Raw genomic sequence first — 14539 nt, 5'->3', positions numbered from 1 at the left:
GCTGTCTACTGATGTCAGGCTAAACGGTCCATACCTTCTGAGTAATTTTTCTGTGTTTTAAAATAAGGAGGCACAATTGGGCGTTTTCTGGTACTGCCCAGGGAACTGCGGCTGTTCAGGCAGAGTTTAGGGTGAGAAGCTTGCAGTGGAACCAAGGGCTGTGGGTGGGCCTGAAACAGGTGGTGGAGGATGGGGCAGAAAGGGAGCAAGCTCAAGGAGAAAGACTCTGTTTGTTAAATCATGCTCCTGCTCAAAGCAGGTATGGTATCTAGGGTTCCTAAATCCCACCCATCTTTTGCAATCACCAGATAGCTGAGAAGTTTTCTGGTGAGCTGTGCCTTGTGTTCCTTTCCAGTGCTGGTCCACGCAGATGTAACAACCTACTCCTGCTGCCAGTTGCTTTCTTACCTCAAGTAGCAGATGTGTTTGTGGTGAATCTAAGGATGTCAACCCCAGTGGTGAGCCCTGTGGTTCAGAATCAGTCCATGTGACAAAATTTCTGGGTTTTTTTTTTGTGTGTTTGCCTTCAGTAAAATGTCTTCATTTGTCATGGATGTGGTATAACCACTGTTCAATGATGAAGGCTGCCAAATGATGTTCTGGAGAACTGGAGCCTATCCTTGCTATTGCTACAGGGCTGTACATTTTCCTGGTCAGATTATTTAAGCGAAATCTTCTATAGGCAATTACTGTTTTTATGTTTGTGATGTGGGAATGCTAGGCACTCAGAGGTGGAGTTCACGTGATGAGAGCTGTGCTTTGAATCTATGAAGTCCTATATAATGTCCAGTGCTTTGAAAAAGCAGGCTCCTGGCATCTCAAATTACTATTTATTTTTCCCCCTAATCTGTCTCTAGTTCAGTTCACGGTCTGTAAAATGGGAGTAGTAATGGTGTCTCCCATCTGATCTAGGAGGAAAATAATAAAAAGTTAGTGAAGCATTTTGATACAGCGATGAATGTCCATAAGGAAATGAGTGATTCCTTTTGGATAGTAGAGTTTAAATGGCATGTGAAAATAAAGTCTTGGGTTATACCTGGAATAACAGGAAGAAAATAAAATGCCAGGCTTCTGTTCATTAAATTAATGCTGCCTTCTCTGCATTGAATAACATAGAGATACTGTGGCAGAACAATGTGTGATCATGTAATCGGAGATTATATATTAAAATCTGATAAACAGGTATGCATCTGGAGGCAAATCAAAGTTGCACAGATATTTAGTTCTATTCTTTTCCCAAATCTACTGTCAGTAATCCACTAATATGTTAAATATTTTATTTCAAGAAACAGCCTGAAAGACTATTTGTCAGAAAAACAATATAAAGAACATCATGAGCGGTTTTGTATGTCCATCTCCCCATACTCCCTTCCCTGCCTGTTGCCATATACATGTCGTAAATCCTCTACATTGTTGCTCTCTAAGGAACTGTGCAATTGGTTCATTGTTCGCATGTCAGTTTGCATATGCAAATGACACGACACCATACATTTCAGCAGCAGAAAAAGCTGTTTCTATAATCAGGAAAACTAGCAATTAATGAGGTGGGAGTAAGAGCAGATATTGCTATAGGCAGGAACAGCAGGCTTTTGTGCCATTTCTCCATGACTTTTTGTGTCCCCTGTTTGGGTTTTAAAACTGTTACGTAGCTGAGACGGCCCCTGGTTGTTGTCTTTCTGGTTAATTCTGCCTTCCAAGGGCTCAGCACTATGTAAACATACAGCTGAAAACTCATTGACTCTGAAAATTAATTTAAAGGTGAGGAGACTAGATCTGACAAAAACTATGTAACTGAATAGCAAGCTTTTAGAAATCTCGTTTCCTCAGCAGATGTGTTGCTCTCCAGGCTGCCTTAAAGCTGAAGGTGGGAAAATAGGAAACAGCCACAACCGAGGCAAGACTTTCACCAGAGGCGAGCATGTGGAGGAGCTGGGGGATGCTGCTTGGAGGAACCATGAACAGGAGATGTTGCCTTCTGGATGTTTGTGCTCTGCCACACTTTCTGTACATACACATAACCCCTGTGTTTATCTGCTAGCCCTCTACCCTGGTATAAATTAATGTATTTTACAAATGCTTGAGGATCATAGCATGGTATTTAAAAGGAAACACAGATGTTAGAGAGCAATTCAGAGAGGAAATGAAAAGAGGAAGAGCATCTGGAGACTTGAGCCTGGGCTGGAGCTCTGGTTGTTGGTTGATTTAGTACTTCTGGGTCTTTGCAATCGGATCTGGCCTTTCTGCTTTTGAGTAGGTGCCCCAAAGTATTCCTCAGCATAACTGACTTTGCTTTGGGCATGGGATTATGCACCGTGCGAGTATGAGGCTCTGGAGGAAGGACAGGCAGCTGAATTGCTTTGATGCCAACTCCAATTGCAACATTCACAGCCAAATCATAGAACCATTTAGGTTGGAAAGGACCTGTAAGATCATGAAGTCCAACCATTAACCCAGGATTGCCAAGTCCACCACTAAACCATATCCCTAAGCACTGCACGTATGCGTTTTTAAACGCTTCCAGGGATAGTGATTCCACCACCTCCCTGCGCAGCCTGTTCCAATGCTTGACCACCCCTATTCAGTGAAGAAATGTTTCCTAATATGTAATCTAAACCTCTGCTGGTGGTTAGATCTCTTTTCAGTTCTTATCAGCCCTCTGGTAACGTTGGTGTCCAGAAAGCGTTGCCTGTGTTAAGAAAAGTTTGGCAAAGGACAATCACCCAAAGAGAAGGGAGTCTGGGGACTCTGCGTAAGGGTTTGGTGTTTCAGTCACTGCTCCGAGTTCAGGTAAAGCTGGTAAACCTGCTCCTTTTATAGATTTAATAAGACAGGCTGGTTGTGCATCTGCACAACAAACTGTTACACCACCTGTGGCAATGATAAATATTTTATACTCTGCAGAATTTGTGTCTTAACAAAACTCTTGGTTACGGTTACCTACATGTTTCTGTTGTGCTGGAGTCTGTTTGCCGAGTTCACGCAGATTGTATCTGTACATCTGAACAGGCTTGACAGCAAATTCTTGCGTTATTCAGCTTCTCTCAGGCTGAGGAATACAGAGTTCAGGAGCAGTTTTATGTTGGAAATGAAGCAGTGCAACGTTATTGTAATTCCCTGGTATTTGTTGGGAGGGGTGTTTTCTTAACATCCCCACAGCCCTGTACTTGCTCTCCCTCAGCCTCTCTTTGTCCTCAGTGAAATGTGAGATTTAATGAATGCTAAGGCTTACATACATAGTCAGTCTCTCTTCTGAGCTATGTTTTATTATTTAAATAAACATTTTTATATTTTGCACCCTTCTGTTGACGTTGTCAGTGCATAGTCCTGGAAATACTGAGTGAGTTATCTTCTACTATCAGGGATGTAGTTTATGTCTCCTAATAAGTAATTTAGGTATTATCTCTGTTTAATGTAGAAATCTCTTACTTTCCTTGAGCTTTGGTGCTGTATATTATGCACTGTCTAGATCTAGTCAAACTTAAAAGTAACATAGAAGACATTTGATGGAGATCAGCCTTAAGGTCAGTTCTTTCTTGTCTTTGGAGTTTGCCGCAAATAGTTTGAAGGAAAAGGTAAAGTCAGTTGGATGGGAAGGTGTAGGGATTTTTTTTCCCAGACTTTTTTTCTAATTTATATTTAAAGTGATCAAAAAGCCTTATTAATGTAAATTGTAAAGACAGATATTTTTTTTTTGGGTAGTGCTTTCTTCCATATTTTTTTTTTTCCTGTTAGAGGGGCATTTTATTCTGCTGTGGGGTATTGACTGTTTCAATCCTCCAAACACACTATTCAAACCTCCTGGAGGTTTCTGCCAATACAGCTAATTCAGGCTCCTAGGACTGCAGTGAGAGAAAAGTATGTGAATACATGCAACACTTGTGGAGGCCAAAGGTATTAAAGGGTTCAGGGAGGGGTAGGTCCACTGAGGGCTGTTAAATGTAATGATCCAGATGCAACCGTGGTGTTAGTGGAGATGTGGACTCTAAATGCAAACTGCTTGGTTAGATCAAGAGACTTTGAAGTATTATGTATGTGGGTTTGGAGATGTTTTTTAGTATGTGGTTGTTTTCTAGATAATAGAAACATGCATGAGTGTTGCGATTTTACCGGGGTTTTTTATTTCTCAAAGATAGAAAAGAAAATGTACCCTTTATGAAGCTTGCTTTAAATAATATAATATAATATAATATATAGGAGGGTATAATAGCTTCAGGCTTAGGCAAGCTAGGCAATGCTCATTTTTGAGTGATTTGTTCTGTTCTTTTTGGAAATCCAGTAGTTTTACCAACATGGACAGGATTGAGCATTAAATGCTTAAAAATTAGCAATGCTAAATACTTGTGCTTTAGGTAGCCAGGAATTACATACAGTAACAAAAGCGAACAAAGTATCACTAGCAGAACACATAAAGGAGTGTACATATGCGTTATGCAGAGCTTCAGCATTTAGAGGAAAAATGATGAAAAGAAAGAAGAAAAGCAAACTGCTTATGGAAATAATTTTCCAGCTATCCTGGGTCATAAATAATTTGTGCCAAAACATGAAGCACTAAAAATATTTCTTCAATGCAGGCTTGACTGTTCTAGCATTGAACCAAGCAGCTAAGTTCGAACAACTGCTGTGTGCATAGGTTGCATGATTTTTAAAAATTGTTATCCCTTCAGGTATAATGGAATATCTATTAGCTAGGGCACAGAGACAAGTTTGCAGCCTTTTTACAGAAGAAAAAAGAAACTGCAAGCATACAAAAAAAATATCTTGATTTCTTTACAAAACCAAATGACACCATTGTTGAATCCATGTGAACAAGAACCATGTGGGTTTTTTTTACCCCACATTCATTGTCTTTTAAAGATAATGCAGGTCCTGATGATTCCTTTATGTGCCATCGTTCTCTTCATAATGTGAAAAATGCTTTCATGTTTCTGATAGGGAAATGATAATTTGCAATCTTGAAGAGATTGTCACATAAAGGAGATTGCAAGTTCTGAACTGCATATGCTGCACAGATGAGGTAATGTCTGTGGTGCACACTTGAGATTAACCTGGTTGAAGCACAGAATACCATTTTAATGATGAATTAAAAAACAAAGGGGGTGTGTGTGTGTGAACATATTACTTTGGGCAAAAAGGTGAAATCCTTCTCTAAGAAGGTTAAACGTGAGAGAAAACTGCTATGTGGCAGAAATGAGCTGGAGAATTAATGCATTGTCAGAGGGAGTTTGGAGGAAAAGAATATCTTCCCAAGTTGACATATGACTTAATGAGGGGCTGAAGAAATGTAGTGGAGGTGTAGAGGGGAAATAGATAAAAATAATTCCAGTTTCCTCTTACCATCAGACTTCCAGGTGTTATGTGTTTTCTTTGCCTCTTGAGTCTAATAAAAGACTTGTGGGAGTCAATGAAAATATTTTTGTCTCTGTATTCTATTTTTCCCCAATAACAGAAATTTTGAGAAAAAAATGAAACACCGTGATAGTCCAAAAGGTATTTCTTTAGATGATGTATATTGCAAATTATTTCCTTACAGAACAAGCAGTATAATCCTAGATCATAGTTCAGCTTTTAAACCACTTTTGATCCATTTTCACAAAACTAAGGCTTTAAGAAATGTAACTGCCAGACGGCTTCAAAATCTAGTTGCTGTTGTACATGATATGTTGAAACATACCCTTCTGAAAATAATTTAGATATGATCAGTGCATATATAACCTGAAATAAACTGCTTTATATAGAAGGTGGGGGAAAAGCATGTTTCATAGATTACTGCACTGAAGTTTTAGAAATGTGGCACAGTATTGAATATCTATATAATTTTTAGAGATTGCTGAGACTTCGTAGCCTAATGGTTGAGTTTTTACATTTTCCAGATGTTAGGAATTTCAGTCTCTGTTGTGCAAAGAAACTTTGCTTTAATTATGTATATTTATTTTAAACTGAAATAATAAGCTGCTTCACTAATATGCCTCATTTATCACGACAGTCTTAAGAGTGGAGATATATACATGAAATAGATTTTGTGTAACTGCAGAAGTGGAAAAGAAAGCTGAGAGTTAGTTTTATTAATTGAAGAAAGTTAATCTTGTATGGTGAACTTGTGCAGATGTCGTGGTTCAACCCTGGCCAGCAGCTAAGCCCCGTGCAGCCGCTCGCTCACTCCCCCCTGGTGGGACGGGGGAGAGCATCAGAAGAGTAAAAATGAGAAAACTCATAGGTTGAGATAAAGACAGTTTAATAGGTAAAGTGAAAGCTGCGCAAGCAAAGCAAAACAAGGAATTTGTTCACCATTTCCCATGGACAGGCAGGGGTTCAGCCTTCTCCAGAAAAGCCGGGCTCCATCATGTGTAACAGTTACTTGGGCAAACAAATGCCATAGTGCCGCATGTCCCACCTTCCTTCTCCTTCCCCCAGCTTTACGTGCTGAGCATGATGCCATGTGGTAGGGAATGTCCCTCCGGTCAGCTGGGGTCAGCTGTCCCGGCTGTGCCCCCTCCCAGCCCCCTGTGCCCCCCCAGCCCGCTCGCTGGTGGGGGGTGAGAGGCAGAAAAGCCCTTGGGGCTGCGCAAGCCCTGCTCGGCAGGAACGAGAACAGCCCCGCGTTATCAGCGCTGCTCTCAGCACAGATCCAAAGCACAGCCCCGTACCAGCTACTATGAAGAAAATTAACTCTATCCCAGCCCAAACCAGCACAGCGGATAATCACAGATCTGATCAAAACCTCAGTTGTCTCCTGATGTGCCGTTTCCACTAGTTACAATGGAATACATTACGGTAACAGAATGAACGATTATATTAATATGAATGTCCTTAGATAAATATTTATAATGGTAGAATATAATTCCTGATAAGCAAGTGGAAGAAACAGCTGTAATTAAACAACTGTATGTAATGTCAATAGTTTTACGTTAGCCAGTGAGAATCCTTTCCCCTAGGAAGGCAGCTAGAAATACCAACAGGAGCATGATTCAGGTTGGTGGGCTCTAACTCAAGGCTTGCTGCTTGAAGTCAAGCTGCAGCCGCCAGTGAGAGTGATTTCATTTTTAGTGCATCTTCCTGCACACCATCTAGAGAAGTGGAGGGAGGTATTATTCCTGCGTTTGCTTCTTATTACATTTGAGAATACAGGTTAGTCGCCTGGTGTCTCCCAGGCCCAACACCGTCAGCACCGCTGCTTTCATAACGTGTTTCATTTTAGCCGCTGCGTGAAGGCTACCATGCCATTTGTTGTGTGCAGGGGATTTCCCAGACAGAAATTGCTGTGTTTTTACTGTGCATAGCATGTGCAACGAGCCTGAAGCTTCTGGGAAGTGTTTGATTTACTGTAAATGTGCAATAAATTTGGCACTCGGGGAGTGTTTTGGGCTTACTGTGAATGTGTGAATCAGCCATGCAGTCTATTAATGGCAAATCTGAAGCTACCAGGCATTGTCTGACTTACAGTGTGTGAATGTAGGGTTAGAATCACAGGTTGGTTTGGGTTGGAAGGGACCTTTGAAGACCATCTAGTCCAACCCCCACCCTGCCATGGGCAGGGACACCTTGCACTAGACGCGGTTGCTCAAAGCCCCATCCACATGTGGGGCATCCACAGCTTCTCTGGGCAACTTGTTACAGTGTCTCACCATGTTCACAGCAATGAATTTCTTCCTTATGTCTAACCTGAAGTACCCTTTTAGTTTAAAGCAGTTGCCCTTTGTCCTGTTGCAGTTGACCTGGACAAGAACTTCAGAAATGCATTCCATTTCCAAATGCCCAGTAGCTGGAAAAGGGGACATGTCTGGGGAGACCTGGGCTAGGGCAGCTCAGTCTGGATTGTTGCAGAGCAGGTCAGTGCCAACTGGGGAGACTTCAGGCTTGCCTTAGGTTTGCTGTTCCTTAAAGTGGAAATCACTGGGTACTAAACTCCTGTAGAGAGATCAGAGGGCTGTATAAGGTCAGGGGGGTGGGGAAAGGGTTTTTTTTTCACTGGGGCTTTGCATTATCTTCCCATAAGCTGTGTATGAGACAGTGATGGAATGGAGAACATGGAGCTCCTGAAGAGGCAGTGTCTGGGCAGAGCAGTGATGGGCATGAATCCAGACTGGTTTTCCTCATGAAAGCAAAGTGTGCTGTTGTCTCATTGTACATGGGCTTTGCCCGTTTTAATAAATCAACTGGAGAATGGATTTTTTTCCTTTTTACCTCATCGGGAATAATTTTTCTGCCTAGTCTTGAACCTGGAGGCTATTTTTAATTTTAAGAGGATTTCTTTCTTGATGAGGTGATAACCTAAAATGGCACAGGAGGATCTGATGCGGCGTGTTTTTATTGAGGGGCTCTGTTTTACAGTCAAGCCTAGCGATAGAAAAAGGAAGCTTGAAAAGAAATGGTTAACTTTATAGATCTAAAGATGTTAACTTTTCTGCACGTGTGTATTTATGGTTTTGAACATAGTCCTCCAATGGGTTATACATTTCCAAAATCTTACTGTATATGTAGAAATACACATATTGCATAAAGAGCAGACAAGCTAGGGAAAGCTACCCAGCAGAGGACAAGAGGGAATTTGAGGATGGACTTTTAGCAAAGCACTGAAGATTGGCACTACTTACAAGATTAAAACCCGTACAAAAGCAAGAAGGCAGAAGGAATGTCACCATGTTAGGAAATACGCACTGACAGCTAATACTGTTGCTGTGGATGGTCATTTTGGGCACAATAGTTGGTAGCTGTCCCAGGACCAGCACAATTGGTGCTTCTGCCCTACGAACAGCTGGCTGTGGGTGGTGAAATTGCTGCTTCAAATCAAGTCAGGCCACTACAAACCTTTTTTTTCTCCCTTGCTGTTTCTCTCTAGAACGACGGTGACTTCCAGGGCCAGCTTTAATGTTTCTTTGACACATGCGCCAAAGGTATCTCTAATTTTTTCACTTCATTTCCAGAACAGCTGCCTATTCCTTTCTGTTTGCAGCCCCCACCCTGGCCCCGAGGACTTGATAGCAGGCTGTGAGCTTCTGGAGTCAAGAATTAGTCCCTTAACTGCCATAAAAAGTAAAAAACATCAATCTCAGTGAACTTCAGCATGCTTTTCTAATTGATGTTGAATGAGATGAAAAGGGGTAGCTGACTTCCGTGACCTCTGCAGAATAATTGTGTATCATGTGTTCTGTGAATAAAGGGGTGTGCCATAGCTGCAAAAATGGGAATTGACACCATTCTGCTCTTTAACAACATCCATTGGTGTGTGTCGTCCAAGTACATTAACAGCTGTCACCCTTCATTTCTCTGCTGCTCACCTCCCACGTACTTCATTCATTTCCATGATGCAACTTGAGTTAAAAAAGTTTGACGCTTAGCATTGTTGAAACCCTTGTTCCAACTTATTTTCATAAATGCAAGTGTAATTATTAGTCTGCTGATACTCTTTTCATCTTTACAAAAGCAAGACAGAAGAACAGAGTCAGCAGAACATCTGGGCACATCCTTCCATGTGTTGCTGTGTTGGACTATGTAGGAGGAGCGCACTACCATAGGTCTACACTACAGATTCTTATCAAAGGAATAGGTTCTTCAGCGGTGCAAACTGCTACGTACATTGTTACAGCTGAGGTCTGCTCTCCAATTTTTTTTTTCTCAATAAAATTCTTTTGAGTTGATCTTGTGGTATTTCTCAATCAAAAATGAGTAGTATTGAAAAGCTTTGAGCAAAGTGGGGTTTATATTATACATTCATGAAGGAAGTATTATTCCTGTGTTTTCATGTCATTAAAACTTTTGTGTCTGGCTGTAAACCAAGCTTCTGCTGCGTCTGTTACTCCTCATGGAAGGATTTGGAGCAATCCAAGCTGAGGTGCATCATTTTACTACATTGCTTCAGTCAATTCAAAGTTGAAGTGTTCATGCTTGTGTTTTAAATTACGTATTTAAGCCTCTTTCTTCTGGAGCTGAGAAGGTCTAATGCAGACAGTATGAGCTTGCTTTCTCTTCCCTTGGTTAGGATAGAGAGTGATCCTGTTGCATAGAGAAGCTGTACGGTACTCATTACGCTGTAGGAAAGCTGGCACATACTGTGTGTGTGTGCTGGAGCTTGATTTGTTCTGCTCTCATCTGGTCTGTGGGAATTTGACAGATGAAGAGATGCTTGAGCTGGCTGTTAAGTACTGCGGGAGCATTAGACAAATGGGACTGAAGATACTGTTCAGGAGAAAGGCTGTCCAAACATCTGTCTTGCTAACTAATTATACTTAATATAGTTATACTTGGTAAACCTTCTGGTGAGCAGCCCTGACTGCTTTTAGAGCCGCAGTTATGCTGTAGAGCTTTTAGCACAGGTACAGTCATAATTCTTATGCGGGTACAAAGCAGAATGTACTTCAGTAACCATCATAAATAAATATTGGAATATGGGCTAACAACGTAAGTACTTTTACCATGATATAGCCAGATCCATGCTAAGAAAGACAGGAAATATGAGTTTATGCTGGCACTGTTAAAACAGTAACACCTTTTAGTTTCACAGGGACTAATCTGTGAGTCACTGGTGATGAAAAGGTTATGCTTGAAGAACCTGGTTCAATAACTATTGTATTTAGATGGAGCCCTTCCTGAGCTTTGGATCAAGTTTTCATTTCTAACTTAGTTATTTGTAAGTTAGAAGATATTTCAAATGCCTCTGGATTTCTTTTGATGTGTTGAATGTGTTCCAAAGTGAATAATGGTTTGAAGGAACGGCTTGTGCTTGACAGAGTGGACTTTAGAAAGACAACTTACTTTTTACCACTGTAAATCTTTGCTATAGGAAAGTCATAGTTAAAGCCAAACCTGATTGTGACTGTAAGGATGGGGAATGCAAGGGAAGTAGGTAAGACCTTTTCTACTACAGTGATTAAAAAACAGAGCAGTGCAGTCTGGGCTGTGAGTTAGTTTGGAAAGGTAACATTTCAACTTGTGGAATAAGCAAGAAGGGGCTAAAGCTTACTTACTTACTGTGAGCTGCTTGCTTAAACGCATCAAGCTACAGGGGAGGTCTGTTTAAAATCACTTTGCTTAGCAAAATAGCAACGATTAGGGTTAGAAACAGTTTGCCTGTTAACATCTAATTTCCTGGCTGTGACTTCATGGCAATAGCTGTATCGTATGAAAGACCTAAACCCAAACATCGGTCAAAAAATCTAGAAAATAGCCAGAAGTATGTTGGTATGTGATCCCTGGCTGGTTTCTTTGAACTATCTGAACTTTCCCAACTTCCCTTTTCAGGATCAGCTGTGAAATGTAGCCCTCTGGATATGCCTGGCTGTGAAATTACCTTTTCTAAGAGCTGGCAAGTCCTGTAACTGTGCAGACTCTTCTGTAGTTGACCCAGGTAATGAGAGAATGCATGTTTCGAAACATCGTAACAGGTTAAGTACAGTGGCTTTCCTTCCCACCACTCCTTCCTCCCAGAGGTCTCAGATGCTGCATGTGGGGTTTTGTTTGAGAGCACAGCCTCAGTCTTTATTTGGGTTATAGCTGCTTTCCCTGGTGCCCACAAGGCTCGGGAGTGCAATTCTCTCTGAGCAGGGTTTCAGCAGGGTTTCTGTTTCGCTCACAGCTTGTGCACTGTGCAACAACTCATTTGCTCCCTGACTTGAGTTACCATGATCCTATTATGTCCCAGCTGCATTCTTTACATTGGCTGCCTATAAAGCATGGATTAATTTAAACTGGTAGTTTTGATTTTTAAAGCGCTTAATAGCATAAGGCTTGGCTATGTTTGAAGATCGTCTTCAGCCTTCACCTTCTGGGCATCTGTGGTTGGCTACGGTTCACTGCACAATCTTTGCCACCCTTTTGCTCAAAATTGGGATGTATACTCATCTTTACTAGCATGCAACCTGCTTTGTTTTTCACCTTTTTGAAAAAGCTTCTTTTTATTTTTAGTGTGTAATGCAATTTGATTATTAACAACAGTTCTTTTTTTTCTTCTTTTTTTGAAATCATGTTTGACAGGAATTCAACAAATGCTGTTTTAGTAATTCTGCTAATAAACGTACAGTTGCTCAGTGGTAATGCAGGGCACTGTGCTTTTGGAGGGTGTCTGGATAATGAGCCCTGCTCACCAGCACAGGAGTGTACAGGACAGCAGCTCTTCTCTGGAGGCTCATAAGTACAGAAAGACATTTTGTGAGAGCATTTCATGTTTAAAACATTTGTTTTCTAATCTTCCAGAATGGCAACATGTTCAAAGCGTGAGCCTGTAACTGCAATATATACATATCAGACTGGGTGACTTCTAGGACACCAGCTGTGCTCTGCTTTTTCACTGCAGCAGTGGTTGCATCTAATGGATTGGTGAGACAGCTGATGCACCTTCTCTGAGGTCACTTAGAGCTGCTTAATAACCTGAAGGCTGGACTGGGGGTCCCAACCTAACACAGAGTTCTTGAGAAGGAAGAGGCCACTTCATAGTGGACCTTAAGAGAATGAGAGTCTTTTCACATCTGCCTTATCAGAAAAGCTTATTTCCTTATGGGTTAACCCTCCCTCCCCCTTGCCCAAATGTACCTGTGCAAACAATTACCTGTTTTAGGCCAGACAACTTAGTACAACTTTGGGTCACAGAAACGGCTTATTTTGATGATGAAAATATCCTGTGTGGCCATCTTAGAGTCTTTTCTGTATTAGCATACTACTATATGATGTGAGCCTAGCAATTTAATTATGTTTTGCATGGGTATCTCCTTGAAGCTTTTATTGCATTGCTTTTAAAGACTTTTTTTTTTTTAATGAGGTGCTATTATTCTGCTCTCTATGCTTCATCCTCTGCTTTGGTGTAGTTCTAATCTTACACCATAGCACCTTGCACATTATTTCAGGTGAGAAGGGGACTATTATAAAACGCTTTTATGGTGCTGTCAACCTTATATTTTATGCCTTTCCTTCTGCATCATAATCTTTACGGTCTGAGATTTTTCTCTGCTCCTTAAGAGAGATCCATAAGGGATTGTCCTTCCTGACCCTAGAGCAGCTGCAGTTAATGCCAAACCCAGGAACATGCAGCAGACACACCTTGCTCAGGGATTTTGTAGAGTATGTTCTTAATAGCTTCCCTGTATTTTGTTTCTCATTCTCAGCTTTATTCCTCCGCTGGCCTCAGTAGTCTCCTCCTTGCTGCTTCAGAAAAGGTAAAGTGTTTTGGTTTCTGCCCTCCCCTTACCCTAAACCCTTGCTACTGCAATCTGTGGTGTGAAGTTTCTTTTTCTCCCTAGAAGTAAATGAATCACTTCTCCTATCAGATTAGTCCTGCTTGATGAAGTCCCCTACCAAGGAAACCAAGTGTTCAGCTGGTCCTCCTGGCAAGGTAAGAACTTGGAGCACAGTGGTGGGATGCTGCTCAGCGGTGTATATGTCTCAGATGCCATTGTTTGTGGAGGGCTTGTGCAGGCAGGCAGCTGTGTAACAGCATTGGAGCAGTTTTCTTGCCTGCCCCACATTTGTCCCTAGTTGCCAGGTTTCAGGTGAAGCAGGCAGTGCCTGTGTCCACCCCCACTCAGTCTTCCCTTGTGTCTTTTCTTTTCCCCGTCTTTATAAATTAAGTACCTGGAGGACTAATCTGGGTGGGTTTATCTACTCTGTCCTGCAATTTGGTGGCAAACAAGACAGTTACATGTCCACCTGTCAATGAAAGGGGCAGGAACAGTGGGGTACAAATGCCAACAATAAGCCATGTGCACATTTCCTAAAGTGTGGTTGTTGGGGGTCTGTCTGATGAGGAGACTGGTGTGAGAGATCAGGAGGCTACATAATGGATGAGGCGATGTTTAGAAAACATTTAAATAACGGAGCGGGTGTGTGGGGAGACCATCTATTTTCTTTCACTTCCTAATGCTCTGGGAGCAGCGCTTGCCAGCAGCCCCTGAAGCCTTCTCAGCCCTGTAACACACTTTGGTTGCCTCAGAGCAGAACAGTAAGAAGGTAAGCAGGGAGCTGCATTTCAGCTTTGTCAGGCTAGTGGCTGATGTGGGAAGCGCCACAAGGAGCGATACAGAATTCTTTAAGGACATTACTTAAATCCAAGATGCCATTTCAAACTCCCCAATTCCTGAAGTAACGCTAGGTTGTACAGAAAGCATGTTTTTCTCCCTCCAGACTGGAACCTCCAAAAGTACCACTGTACAGCTGGGTCCAGTTTCAAGGTTACAAATGTATACTCAACAGACCCACTGCCATCCCACTTTCCTGCACCCTGGGGTGAAAGAGCAGCCCAGTGCAGAGACGATGCAGCTTGCAGCATGCAAAACGCAACTTGGAAAACTTCTGCTTTAGAACGCTCTACAATGTAATCAGATCAAACACTATCATTTTTCCTTCCATACAGAGCTTTGCTATGACTGAAGCAGAAGAACAGTATTAACTGCTAGCATGCTCATTATCATGCTTAACTAAAAGCAGATTCTTTCCATTGCACCCTATAGATAGTCGTAATTGCACAGTACAATTTGATATTTTAACAGTCTCCCACCCCAACTACACAGTCTTTGGTACAGCTGGTGTACACGTAAACTTCTATCTAAGACTGGCT

General features: G+C 41.7%; 1 long non-coding RNA gene across 1 annotated transcript; it reads left to right on the top strand.

The window, feature by feature from the left end:
* The first annotated feature begins 11233 nt into the window (after window positions 1–11233).
* LOC119147403 lies at window positions 11234–13871 on the top strand. The gene is made up of 3 exons (XR_005104017.1): window positions 11234–11341; window positions 13092–13142; window positions 13254–13871. It is a non-coding gene; the product is annotated as an uncharacterized LOC119147403 (long non-coding RNA).
* The last annotated feature ends 668 nt before the right edge of the window (window positions 13872–14539 follow it).

Source organism: Falco rusticolus, chromosome 4, assembly GCF_015220075.1.
Source record: "Falco rusticolus isolate bFalRus1 chromosome 4, bFalRus1.pri, whole genome shotgun sequence".
Classification (NCBI taxonomy): domain Eukaryota; kingdom Metazoa; phylum Chordata; class Aves; order Falconiformes; family Falconidae; genus Falco; species Falco rusticolus.
This window is presented reverse-complemented; position numbering and strand designations above follow the sequence as displayed.